This window comes from Acomys minous (assembly GCF_964271855.1).
Source record: "Acomys minous genome assembly, chromosome: 9".
Lineage (NCBI taxonomy): Eukaryota > Metazoa > Chordata > Mammalia > Rodentia > Muridae > Acomys > Acomys minous.
Window position 1 is genome coordinate 71613780 of NC_140490.1, and position 12632 is coordinate 71626411.

Consider the following 12632-nt stretch of genomic DNA (forward strand, 5'->3'; position numbering starts at 1 on the left):
TACTTTGAAATAAAAACTGACCATGAACTTTTCACAGTGACCCTCGCAGGCCTTAATTGACCTCAGACTTTTTCTTTGTATACTTTCATACGCAAGAATTATTATCAGCACATTAGAAAATATTTTAAATGAACCTCAGTCAGCAATAAATACAACAAAATGTCTACTACACAGAACGGTGTCTCCTGGGAATGGAATCACCATTCTGCCCTCTTCTCTCTGCCTTCTTGCAAGCAGCTAGCTCCAGATTAGGCAGCCAAGACTGCGACTCACATGACTGCCCTTCCACATGCTCCTGAGAGGGCAAACTCCTAGGGCAAACTGCTCCTCATCTGTGCTCACCAAGTACTGTGACGCACTCCACACAGTGTTCCAAAGCCACACGCTCAACCGAGGCAACCCTGAGCGTCAGAAACGGAGGGCACAGTGACAGCTGGACGTGTCTCCTAAGACAGAGCTGCAAAAGAGCACATCATTGTGGGGTGGGAAAGGGAGGCAAACCTCTCAGGAACTTTAAACTGTTGGTGTACGTGGCGCAGAACTCTGCATCTTAGGACACACACATTTCAGAGACTCTTTAAATATGTCTGACCCTGCAGGCACCAAGCCTGATGGGCAGGAAGGAGCAACCGCTGCTCATTCAGAGGCTGAAAGTTCACACCACTCTTCTTATAGACCGGATAGCTTGTAATTTGTTGGGTCCAAGCAAGATATTCATAAGATTGGTGCTCCGATGAGCGGCCATTCGTGACTGCAGCAATAGTCTTGAGTCCACAGCAAAGTCTGGAGGAGTCCTTTCCACTGGCACTCACCGCCCCCCCCCTCGAACCTAGGCTTCCATCCATGATAGTTTAGTGTCTAAAGTGGTCTAGCTTTCTTCTAATCCACTCGCAAAAGCCATTACCAAATGACCATTGGATGGGCACCTGAGCTACTGTGTAAGAAGCTAGTATGCCTGTGTGCTAGCTGCAGCCTTCCTGGAGGAGCTTACAGAGCAGAGCAATTCCCCCCAAACAAGCAATGGTCAGAAATAACAAGTAGAAATGGGAACGGTAGCTGTGGCTTCAAGTGGACATGGAATGAAACGTCTTACATGGAACATTTTGAAAAGTGAGAAAGTTGGTCCCATCAACTCTGCTAGAATAGCGGAGCTGTTATGGGTCCCTTCCTTCATGCCGTGACCCATTTTGAATCTGGCTGGCAATCTAACAAGCCAGCGCAGGTTAAAGGAGAAAGTTGAACACCTTACACCCACCCACCTTCCACTGAAACTTTAAGCAGTCATGGACTTTCAAGAAGATTCTAAGTGATTCACAGGGGATGTTTATGAAGTGGTTGGGGACCACTGAGCTTCCTTTAAAAACAGCATAATTTTATAAAACACAGTTCATTTGAATTCAATACCCACCCATTGTCACACACTAGGATCCCACTACTTTAGGGATTTCTCACAGAGCTCACATCTGTAGTTGGACAGGTATAAACAGCCCTTTTCCAGAAAGCTAGAACCGAAGGACAGGAAGAGCCCTGAACAGCAACCTCCATTCTCTTCCCCAGTGGAAATTAACAGTAAAGGGAAATTCCGGGTTAGCTGAGATTGAACTAGGAGATACATATGGACTTACATGTGTTTTCATTTGAGCACACCAAATTGGTAGCATCGTCTATTATATTGGTTCATTGAACTCACAGTTGATGATATTTATCCGAATGTGGCAGTTCAAGCTTTTGTTTCTGAAGCAAAGACATGTGAAGCAAAGTCTAGTTGTGCTTTTAAGAGGAATGAATGGCCCAGGCCCCTTAAAGAAAATTAAATAGCCTGGCATGGTGGCGCACACCTTTAACCCCAGAGCTTGGGAGGCAGAGGCAGGTGGATCACTGAGTTTGAGGCCAGCCTGGTCTACAAAGCGAGTCCAGGATAGCCAAGGCTAACACAGAGAGACCCTTTCTCGAAAAACCAAAAAGAAAAAAAGAAAAGAAAAAAAAAGAAAGAAAATTAAATAATCAATGTCGAATCTTTAATGAGTATAGCAAGATGATGGTGCTAAAATACCTCCACCAAAAACACTGATAATATCAATAACATCAACAACAACAGCAGCAAAACCGAGACACCAACCTCACTTGGCAGTCAGGACTAAGGCTACCATCTGACAGATGTGAAAATTGAGGCTGACCAAGATAATGCATTTATCCCACGCATCTGACTCTTGAAAATCAGCTAGAATCCTCAATTAGCACGTCCATGTTTATTTAGTTCCAAACTTCAAAGAACCATTCTTTTCCTTTTCCCAAATCCAATCAGTCCTCAAATCCTCCATTTGTTTTCTTCAGTGGGTGGCTGCAACACTGTCCCCCCTTCCCCTCTGTCTGCTCTGGCTGGCAGCCAGCTGTGGGGTCTCAGTTGGGAAGTGGGGGGGTGGGGCAGCCTTTCCTCATAGCAAGCTCACTGCTGTATTTATTTATTGCTTTCCCCAAGACCCGAGTGTTTACTTGAGTCAATCTAGAAGACAGAGCAGGGAAGTGTCAACCTTCCTCAGTTTCTCCTCCCTGCTTAGTGTCAAGTCTTTTGTCCGGGCTGCGGCAATGGGACAGAGTCCTCATTAAACTGGATTGACTGTTTTGCTCGCCCTGAGAGACTTCTTCAGCTTTCCTACCCATGCAACCCAATTTCTAGCTCTAGGCAGAAATGAATCCAGCCCTCACCCAAGCATTCCTCCACCACAGACTGCTGAGCGATCTTTCTTTAATAATAAGTTTTCTACATCTTTCTCAAATGATCATCTGTGTACTCTTTTCCCTGTGATCTGCCAGCCTGCAGTACTGGCAGTTACAATTATCTCCCAACTGATCTTCTCTTTCTCCCCCAGCGAAGCTTCCAGTGTGGAGAGCCTTGAGCTCAGAACGTACAGAGCTGCCAACATGGCTGTGGCACGGCTGACTGAGGGAAAGGTGAAGTGGGTGAAGTACTGTGAAGGGTTAAGCCTACAAGTAACAGGTCAATTCACAAGTCTTTATATGTATTAAAGACCCATATTGATTGATATTTTGTGTGTGTGTGTGCGCACACGTGCGCGCACGCGCGTGTACACACAAATTCTGTTCAAATGCCAAGAACGGAATTCAAGGTTTTGTGCTTGAACCTGCACTTTATTACTCACCTACATCTACTCCACATTGATTTTTTAAAATATTATTTAAAAAATAAAGCTTTTTTTATGCTTCTCTTATGCAAATCCAGGCAGATGTTTTTTGTTTTTTTCAAATACTCTGAGCCAAAGAACAAATGATGATTGAGAAAACAGTTCCAGTGAGCTTAAGTCACTTGGTCCAAGGAGGATGGGAACGTATTCGTTCCTTGATAAAAACTGTAGCTTTAACATGGTTCCCATGTGAAGGTGACAAGTGTTAGAGAAAATGGAATTTAGCAGCTAACATCAGCCCTCTGCTTCAAAGGACCTTTCATTATTAGGTAAGGCACGCCTCTTTCTGTCTCTCTGTCTCTCTCTCTTGTGTATGTGTGTGTGCATGCATGCACGTGCGTGCGTGCATGTGTGCATGACACTTACTACTTACTACAGGAAAGAATAGGTCCCATTTCCCCCAAGCCAACATGTTTACCTAGTAGTCATTTCCGCCAAGTGGCCGGTAACTGGAGTAACTAAAGTACCGGTCCACTGTAAAAATCTAGGGCACCGTAGGGCAGAGCAGTGTCGGGGTGGGCAGGAGTCAAGTTGAAACCATCCTTACTGAGTGTTATTGGAATTCACTCTTCACTCAGCCAAAAAAAGTGCAGTCTGACCAAAGCACTCCCTGGCTCACCCTCCCAAGCCACACGCCTTCTGAAGGCCACAGGCAAAGCCAGCTGCGGTTTATACATTTGGGTTAAAGAGCCCCAACACAGAAAAAAAAATATTTTGAAATGCATTATACTTCAAAATTAAGGGTAATTGTGTGTAGCAGCCTGGAAAATATAGCTCATGTAGTACACTCGGCCATTGAACCCCAGAGCGCAGAACTCTGGTGCTCCAGATGCAATCTTAAACTGAAAATAAAAGGTACAAAGGGCGGAAGGAAGGGTGGAGGGTTGCTCCAGAGCTGTGGCTCAGCGGAGGCTGCTGCCTTGGGGAGACACAGCTAATACCCAACGCAGAGGTGGGTTCTGTGCAGCGTAAGCCACTGGCTACAGCTCTCAAAACTGTAGCAGCCGGAGGGGGCAAGGAGGAGGTTGGCATAGAATTACATAAGAAAACAATGCCACAACCTTGCGCAGAAATCTAATACAGAGAGTGGGGAAGGACTTCTTCCTGCCCTGCTACAAGGTCCTAGCGCCCTGAGAGAACATCCATTGTCCTTTACCAGCTGATAGGCCAAGGGGCAGGTGCCAAGCACAGGGGCAGATTGTCCTCAGTTACAGACTCCAAGTAGACATTTCTTTACCCTGTGACCAGGCCTCTAACTGAGCCAAGCTGACAGCTCGCTAGCACCCCGAATCCATTCGTTTACCCTCTAACTGTTATGTAAAGGTCACAGTGATTGCTGTAACAGGTAGCCAAACTCAAAACCTTGCTAGGAACTGGGACAGGAGGAACTCCCTGTGTAGCTTCCTTCAGCCTGGGCTGCAGGAAGGAGAGTCAAGTCAGACTTGTAACCGTTTGACTTAGGAAGACAATTGCAGCTTGGCAGTGAGGGAAGTTAGGGAGGAGACTAAAGCAAACAAATGGACATAAGGGGTAAGTTTTCCACCTGTGACTACACAGCCTTAGTTTAGGCCCCAAACAATAACCAGTGACAGAAAACTGGGGTGCTTACAACCGAGGTTGAAAGTCTGGTCAGATTGCTCTTCGGAAACTAAAGCAGAGGTTCTCAACCAGGCAGGGGAGGGGAAGAGAAAGCTGGGGTTGGCGCCCCCGAGACACACCTGCAAAATGGGGCTACAATTTTGGTTGTTCCTGGGTGGCAATGGTGGTAGCTAGTGAATAGAGAGCCGGGAAAGTTGGTGGGCATCCTGCAATACATGGAAAAGTCCTCAAAAGACAGAACTAACTAGTTCAAAATGGCACCAAAATACAGGGCAAATAAAAGGGGGAAAAGTCTGTAAGTAGAAAAATAACAGCAGCAACCCCTGCACTGCCCAAGGAAGAGTCATCCTTCTTAATAGGCTCAGGTCGGTCTCCAGTTCCCTCAGTGAGTATTAATCCGTGGTCAGAAGAAGCAACGCAATGACAAACTGACAAGTGCACCACAAAGTATATCCCCTGCCAACTGGTTCCCTACTACTGGGTTCCACAATTTTGCCTGCACATTAACTCATCCACAATTTAAGTGTTGTCGTCTAAAGAATCTGTTATCCTTGGCAAAGCGCTCTCTCTCTCTCTCTCTCTCTCTCTCTCTCTCTCTCTCTCTTCTCTCTCATTAAAAATTGCCTCCATCCTCCAATACCATGACCTTGGCTGACAGAGAGATCTGGATTCAAGGTTACAGGCAACTGGAGAACGCAGTATCCAGAGAAGTATCAACTCTGAAGTTCTCCATCTCAAGCGGTAGGAGAGACATCCCAAGCTGGGTGTCATGGCAACCTGGGGCCCATCCAGCTGAACTAAGGTGAGTTCTTCTGTTGCTTTTCTCTTTATGGCACTGAGACTCAAACGCAAGACCTCACAAAGGTCAAGCACATGTTGTGTCACTGAGCAGAGCCCCTATGAACCGAAGTCGTATGTGTGTACGTGTGTGCTCATGCATGTGGAGGCCAGAGGACAACTGCGGGTGTCATTCTTTTTGTTTGGTTGTTTGTTTGTTTGGTTGGTTGGTTTTTGTGAGACAGGGTTTCTCTGTGTAGCCTTGGCTGTCCTGGACCCGCTTTGTAGACCAGGCTGGCCTCGAACTCACAGCGATCCGCCTGCCTCTGCCTCCCGAGTGCTGGGATTAAAGGTGTGCGCCACCACCGCCCGGCTGCGGGTGTCATTCTTAAGCTACTCTTCACCTATTTTTTCGTCAGCATCTCTTGCTGACCTACAATTTGCCAACTTCACAAGTTCTACAAGGGACCAGTATGTTCTGAGTCTCCCTCCATGGCCCCCGTCCACCTCTCAGCTTCCTTATATGAGTTCTAGGGATCAAACTCAGGTCCCTATGTCATAAATGCAAGCACTTTATCGACTAAGGCATAGCCTTATCAGCTGTGGTTTGTTTGTTTGCTTGTTGTTTGTTTGTGAGAGTGGTTGGCTTTTTTACTTTTGTTGTTGTTGTTGTGGTGGTGGTGGGTGGTGGTGGTTATTGGTTGTTGGTTGGTTTTGGTTTTGGTTTTAGATGGGGCTGTCTATAATGCCTAGACTAGCCTCACAAACATCCTGTTCCCAATATCTCAAGATCTGGTGTCAGAGGCAGAAGCCACCATGCTTGTTAAGTCACGGGCACTCCTAACACACAGGAGTGGAGACATCTCTTGATAACACTGCGCCAACAAGATGAGTAGCTAACCAGGACATATACCGTGGTATTGGAAAAAAGAAATGAAAATAGAAGAGAAATCAGAAGAGTTAAATAAAGCTTACAGGCAGTGTCCAAACACCCCTGTGGCATGCCATTGCTCTAGATAACACCACCATGCTGATGGCTCCTTTTCCTTCCAAAACAGTATGCCATGGGAAAGGGCATTGGCCGTGGGATGAAGGGTCACACCCACTTCATGGCCTAGTCGTACAGGAACAATGCTTCATGCTGCCTTACCGTGGCATCCATCCCCTAGCTTACTGGTGCTTATCTGGAAACATCGCCACCCCCCTCCTGCACAGCCATCCCAGAGAGGAGCAAGTAGTAAGCTGCCAGCACTATTCTACTGAGGAAAGTTGCATCCCCCACATTAACTGTTAGAACTAAAATAGCCCAACTGTAGCATCAATTCCTAAAACTGAGGCTCCAATTATAATCTTGCTCAGCTTCTGGAAACCGGTGTTTGTGGGGGCTCAGAAAGCGAAGGAGCACCTCCTTCTATTTATACATGTGACTAAGTTCTCTACTCAGCGCGGGGCCAGGCTGTTGCTGTGGCTAATTCCATTTGATGAGACAGCATTCCTTCACCCACACATATTCCTACCTCAGGACTTCACTGTGCGCCTCACTTTAGTCTGCTAACAATATTCTGCTCCAGTTGCGCCTGCACCTATGGAGGCCAAAACACAAGCAGCTAATTTAATCATTGATGGTGGCATGGCGGGGCTTGGCAGGCTTCAGTTCCACCTACTACAGATAAGCTGCCATTGTTAACACTCAGACAACTTCGATTACCCAGGAAATTGAATACAGCAGCCAATGTGTGAATGCGGTATACAGACTGCCTTTGCTGAGCCTACGAATGCCATGTTGCTCACCGGAGCGCTTTCTAGGCCCACACACATACCGCAGAAGCCACACCTTGTCTGCGTGGCTGGCCTTCATGGCCCTTCTGATTCAGATGCTGCTGAGGTTCTTGCCCTTTGGCTTTGTTCTTTGGCTAGCCAGTCTTAAGCTCAAGTCAGCAGGAATACCTAATCTAATCACCCATCAAAGCAGTGCGGCTACTACCGAAACAGCATGGCTGCCGCCGTGAAACTCCAAAGGTAATTAGAATCATGCACACAGGGAATACCGGGGGTAAAATAGGAGAGGAAAGGTCCAGCAGAGTAAACCTCCAGAAGCTCAAAGCTAACACTTGGCCACAAAACAGTGGCTGCTTTTGATTTCCTTCTGAGTGCAGCGAGAGCTACCTGGGGATGGCTCGACGCTGCATCATTGGAGTAAAGACTTGGTCACTTGGGTCCCCTGTCCCTCTGAGATGGCTGTGGTGTCTAGGCCTGGCGCAATGTCAAATTCTATAAACAGTAGCATTTTTAAGGTGAAGGCAAAGGCTGACACTGCACACAGTTCATCTGGAAACAGCATCTTTCACAAGAAATTAAACTAACAATATTTTGTGAAAGGGAAACAGCTAGATGCTTCTGAAAGCATGGCCCCGTGGGTTCTTTTCCATGAGAATTCCTGGCAAGTTGGTGGAAGAATTCTTAAAACCTCTAGTATTATTAAAGCACATTTTTTAAAACTCAAATCTATGTGGCGTATAAGACTCAGAGTCTGTTCTGGGTGGCTCCTAAGGACATGTGCATGTATATACACGGATGTGAATAGGTATATGTATATGTGCATATGTGTGCATATATGTGTATATACATGATATATATATGTCATATATATACATGATATATATATGTCATATATATATGTGTGTGTGTGTGTGTGTGTGTGTCCTTCCAGCCCTTGTTTCTATGAAACAGCATCTTGCTCTAGCTGGTCTTGAACTAGCTATTAACCCAGGCTTACCTCTAATTCAAGATCCTTTAACCTCCCCCTCCCCCGAGGACTGGCCTTCTGCTTGCTTCTGTTTGTGTTGTATATAGCTGATCTGGACCTGCTAAGTGGGTATCAGGCTCTCCTCCTGGGCTGCAACCTTAAGCAAACAAAGCACTATGTTCGTTGACTTGAATTGACATTACACAACTCTTGCAGCAAACACTCGAGGCTTTGTAAGGCAGAGAGGTTTAGTAACCTCCCCCACCTTCTCCAAACTCAACAGGATGTCTAAACCAAGCAAGCTATCTACTTGGATGGCTGCAGGCATTAAAGAGTGGTTGCCGACATCGGTGAGAAATCTTCCGGCCCACCGTTCCGGATCAGGAATGGTCCCTCGGAAGCTTCAGCGCTGGACCACATCGTGAAACGTGCACCGGTGCACTGCTTGCCATGCCCCCAGCCACATCCTCTGGGCCAGAGCTTGAAAGCCCTTCCTTCCTGAACACACCCCCTCCCCGCCCACTCACACCAAACACCCAAAGTAAGCAAAGTCCTTAAAAGAGACTCTAGTGCTGACCTTCCTTGGTGCTGAAGTTTCAAAAGGGCTACCACTCAGCAGATCGTGGAGAAGCCCCTCATCTGCCTGCTTCCTTTTCTTCATCTTCTCCTTTTCCCAGGACTTTCTCTTGCTTCTCCTCCTCATGTGTCTCCCAGCTTTTCCCTCTGCCTCCCTCTCCTGGCCCTGCTACCAGCCTCTTCCCCTCTGCCTTCAATTCAGCTTCATATCTTTGAGAGAGGGAGGGACCAGGGTGCATATGCGGCCACTTGCTGCTTCTGATAATACCCATCATCCTGAGGAGTACTTCTTTGGCTTAAAGCAACGCGGGCTTTGAAAAGACATCCTCCAAGGAGAGAAGAGGCTACAGTGGACCGGGAACAGTTGGGCTTTTAATAAAATGTCCTGGTTTTCCTATGCTGGTTCAAGCAATGGCCTCTCTGAACCTTTCCCCAGCCTGCAGTTCTGAGCGAGGGATCTAACCAGGCCAGAGGCAGTATGAGGAGAGTATGGGGAAGGAGATCAGAGTATGGTAAAAAGCCTGGCTTCCCACTCACCACTAACACTGTGGGGTTCTCTTAGTATGCTTCCCCAGTGGCCTCTCCCGGCATAGACAACTCTCTGTCCATCAGTCAACAAAACCTTTACAGAGCACATCACTACCCTGTGCCGGAAGTTAACCTAATGCTGTGAACAAGGTCACCAGCCTGCTCAGACTTCCATCCTAATGGGACAGACAACAACAAGACAATCAGGTGACTAAAGAATGACAAGAAGTAATAAATACTGGGAGGGAACCATGGGTAATACCAGAGGACCCAGGCAGTTGTCCACAAAGGGCTTTTAAACTGACAACTGAGTACAAAGGCGTAAAGGAAGCCAAAGATGAGTCATCTGAATATGCACGGAAAAGATCCTCTGGCAGAAGAAAAGCATGTGCAAAGGTCCTGGGGAGAGAAAGCAGCAAACAAGGAAAATGGAAGGGAAGTCAGAACTGCTGTTGTGTGTGGGGCATGGGCATCAATCATATGACCACCCACCCTGTGGCCCAATGCCTGTCCGGGCACTGAGTTTCCACAGACTGTGGTCTCCCCGAGCTTCCTGTGCCCTCTCACCATAAGGCCCCACAGTGGGGAGGCGGTCGTCAGTTTACCTCTCCATTTAACTAAACAAGAGCCGAGTAGCAAAGAGGGTAAGGAAGGCCATGTGCACATTTAGCCACAATTCTGAAAAGACAGCAAGTGTGCCACAGTAAAGAGCAGAAGATCAAAAGGCCAGCTAGGAAGGAGAGGGGAAGAGGAAGGGAGGGACGGAAGGAGGAAGAAAGGGCAGGCAAGAGAAAATGAATATGGACTCTTCTGTACAAGCCTGCAAGTGACCTGGCTCTAAACTCACTAGAATCCCCAGTCAATTGAGGGAGTGGAGGCAGTAAACCTTGAAATCACCTTGGGCAGCTGCTGAAGAGGGCCAGGGCCGGCACGAGGAGACCATGACCAGAAGCATTTAATGCACTGCCTCTGTCGCCAGCTTTCCTAACCTAACAGTCATTGCAAGTAAACTGGATCTTCCAGTCTCAAGTTGCTCTCAAAGATTTTTGATAGGCAAACCGCTGGTTATTTTTATATTGTGCAAAAAAAGAAAATAAAATTCAGAGATTCTTCCCTGGTGTCCCTCAAGTCACAATCTATTCTCTGTATCTTATGTTGTAGGACCTGGCCAGGGGCAGGCGGATCAGCTCGGAGTCCCTGGGTGCATTTCATTGAGCTCAAAGCGCCTCGGGAGCTGTCCAGAGGCCCTCGGAGCTGTCCCTGATGGGGGCGGGGGCGGGGGGATCCAAACTCTGCAGAGTCGGGTCAGTTCAAATCTTGGATCAGCTGCCTAGTTCAAATGGTAAGAGAGTAGGTGGGAAACAACCCCATCCCCGAGGGTCAATGGGAGAGCGCCCTCACCACCATGATGCGCGCGAACACACACACACACACACACACACACACACACACACACACACACACACACACACACACACACACACACACACACACACACACACACACACACACACACACACACACACACACACACACACACACACACACACACACACACACACACACACACACACACACACACACACACACACACACACACACACACACACACACACACACGCCTGGCGCGCGCCCGCGACACAGCCGACTTCTCAACCCCACACAAGCGCACCGCGGCCGGCTGAGTTCAGGGTTTCCTCTTCCTCAAAGCCGGGGGGCTACCGCGGCCACCGCGGCGCTGGTTCCCTCCCCAGCGCCCTAAACCCGCGGCTCTCCCTGGAAGGCGCGCAGTATGCCCTCTCCCACGCCAGCCTCTCCTTCGAAGCCCCCGCCGCCCTCCCCTGGCCCCAGAGGAAAGCCCGGCGTAGCCCAGGGAGGCGGGTCTTCCTTAGCGAACGCCTGCTGGGGGTCGCCACAACCCACCGCGCCCTATCCCAGGAGCGCGCTCTCCGGGGATCCCCCTCCCGTCTGCGGCACCCGAGCAAGCCCGGGAGTCCTCGCCGCCCGCTTGGACTCCGCGCAGCTTCCCGGCTTTCCGGCTCCAAGACTGCCGGCCGCTAGGTCCCGGGAGCACTCTGCTAGGTCCCAGCACCCCTACGCCGGTGGCGCAGCCCGCCGGCGCCCCCTCCAGCCGACGCTGCCCCGGCCGTTTCCACGAGTCCCGGCCCCGTGCCCCATCTCGGCGCCGCCCCCAGTGTCCCTTGCCCCCGTGCCCCTAGTCACCCGGGACCACCACCCCACCCTACCCCACCCCCGCCTCTGTCCAGACCTCCCAACTGCAGCGCGCCCGCAGCCCCCACCCGCCCGCGCCGCGGGGCCCCGTGAGGAAACAAAAGTGTTTCCGCGGCGCCCTCCTCTTGCCCCGGCCCCCGCCCGGGCCGCCGAGGTCAGCGAGCCGGGCGCCGCGCCAACCTAGCAAACTTTACAAACCTGCCCGGGGTCGCTGGACGCGGCGAGAGGGCTCCCAGAGGCCGGAGTGCCGGCACCGGGGCCGTAGACCGGTGCCCGAGGCTCTGTCACCCCTCTCGGGGCCGCGGACGCCGGTGGCTCTGCCTCTATCTCGTGCCCATCCTCGCCCGCTGCCGCTGCCCGAACGCACGCACTTACACTCGGGTCGCCGGCCGCTGCCGCCGGCTGCCTCTGCTCTCACTTCCTCTTCCTTCCTCCTGCTGGCCAGAGACACATCTTACATCTAGGAGCATCCCGCGAGCTGCCGCGAACTCTCCTCCCGGGCAGCAGCCGCCGAGGAGTTGCCGCTGCCGCCCTCGGCACCTGCGCGCGGACACGCGTGGTTGGTGCGCTTGCTTCCCGCCCCCACACTGCTACCCTCCTCCCTCCCCCCAACCCCCCCGCACAGTCCCTAGGACAGGGTGCCCACGACTTTTTGAAGTCCCCCTACTTAAAAAGAGGGAAATGTCACACAGTATGCACACCTCAGCTCTGCTATAAATAGTGTGTGCTGAGCATGACTTCTCTGATGAGCTCAGAAACTGCGTTTTTCAGGCACTAATTAACTCCGTCACCCTCGTAGCGCTACCTCTGCGGGACCGAGAGCTCGTGGTACCTTTTTTAAGCTTTCATTTTGGACACCTTATTTGAGATTTTCCACCGAAGGGGAAACTTCGGTGGGCTGTTTTAAAACAAGTCATCGAAGAAGCTGCTGTGTATGTGTCGACACAGCATAGCAAAAATAACACCATTTC

General features: G+C 49.8%; 1 protein-coding gene across 5 annotated transcripts in view; it reads right to left on the minus strand.

The window, feature by feature from the left end:
• Nucleotides 1–12208, minus strand: part of ELMO1 (engulfment and cell motility 1) — a 531552-nt gene extending 519344 nt beyond the window's left edge. For 3 of the 5 annotated variants that reach the window (XM_084795124.1, XM_084795119.1, XM_084795121.1), the window contains exon 1: nucleotides 11860–12030. The gene's annotated coding sequence lies outside the window, so the exon portion shown is untranslated. The other 2 variants (XM_084795120.1, XM_084795122.1) reach the window with 1 other exon arrangement.
• Between the last annotated feature and the right edge of the window lie 424 nt (nucleotides 12209–12632).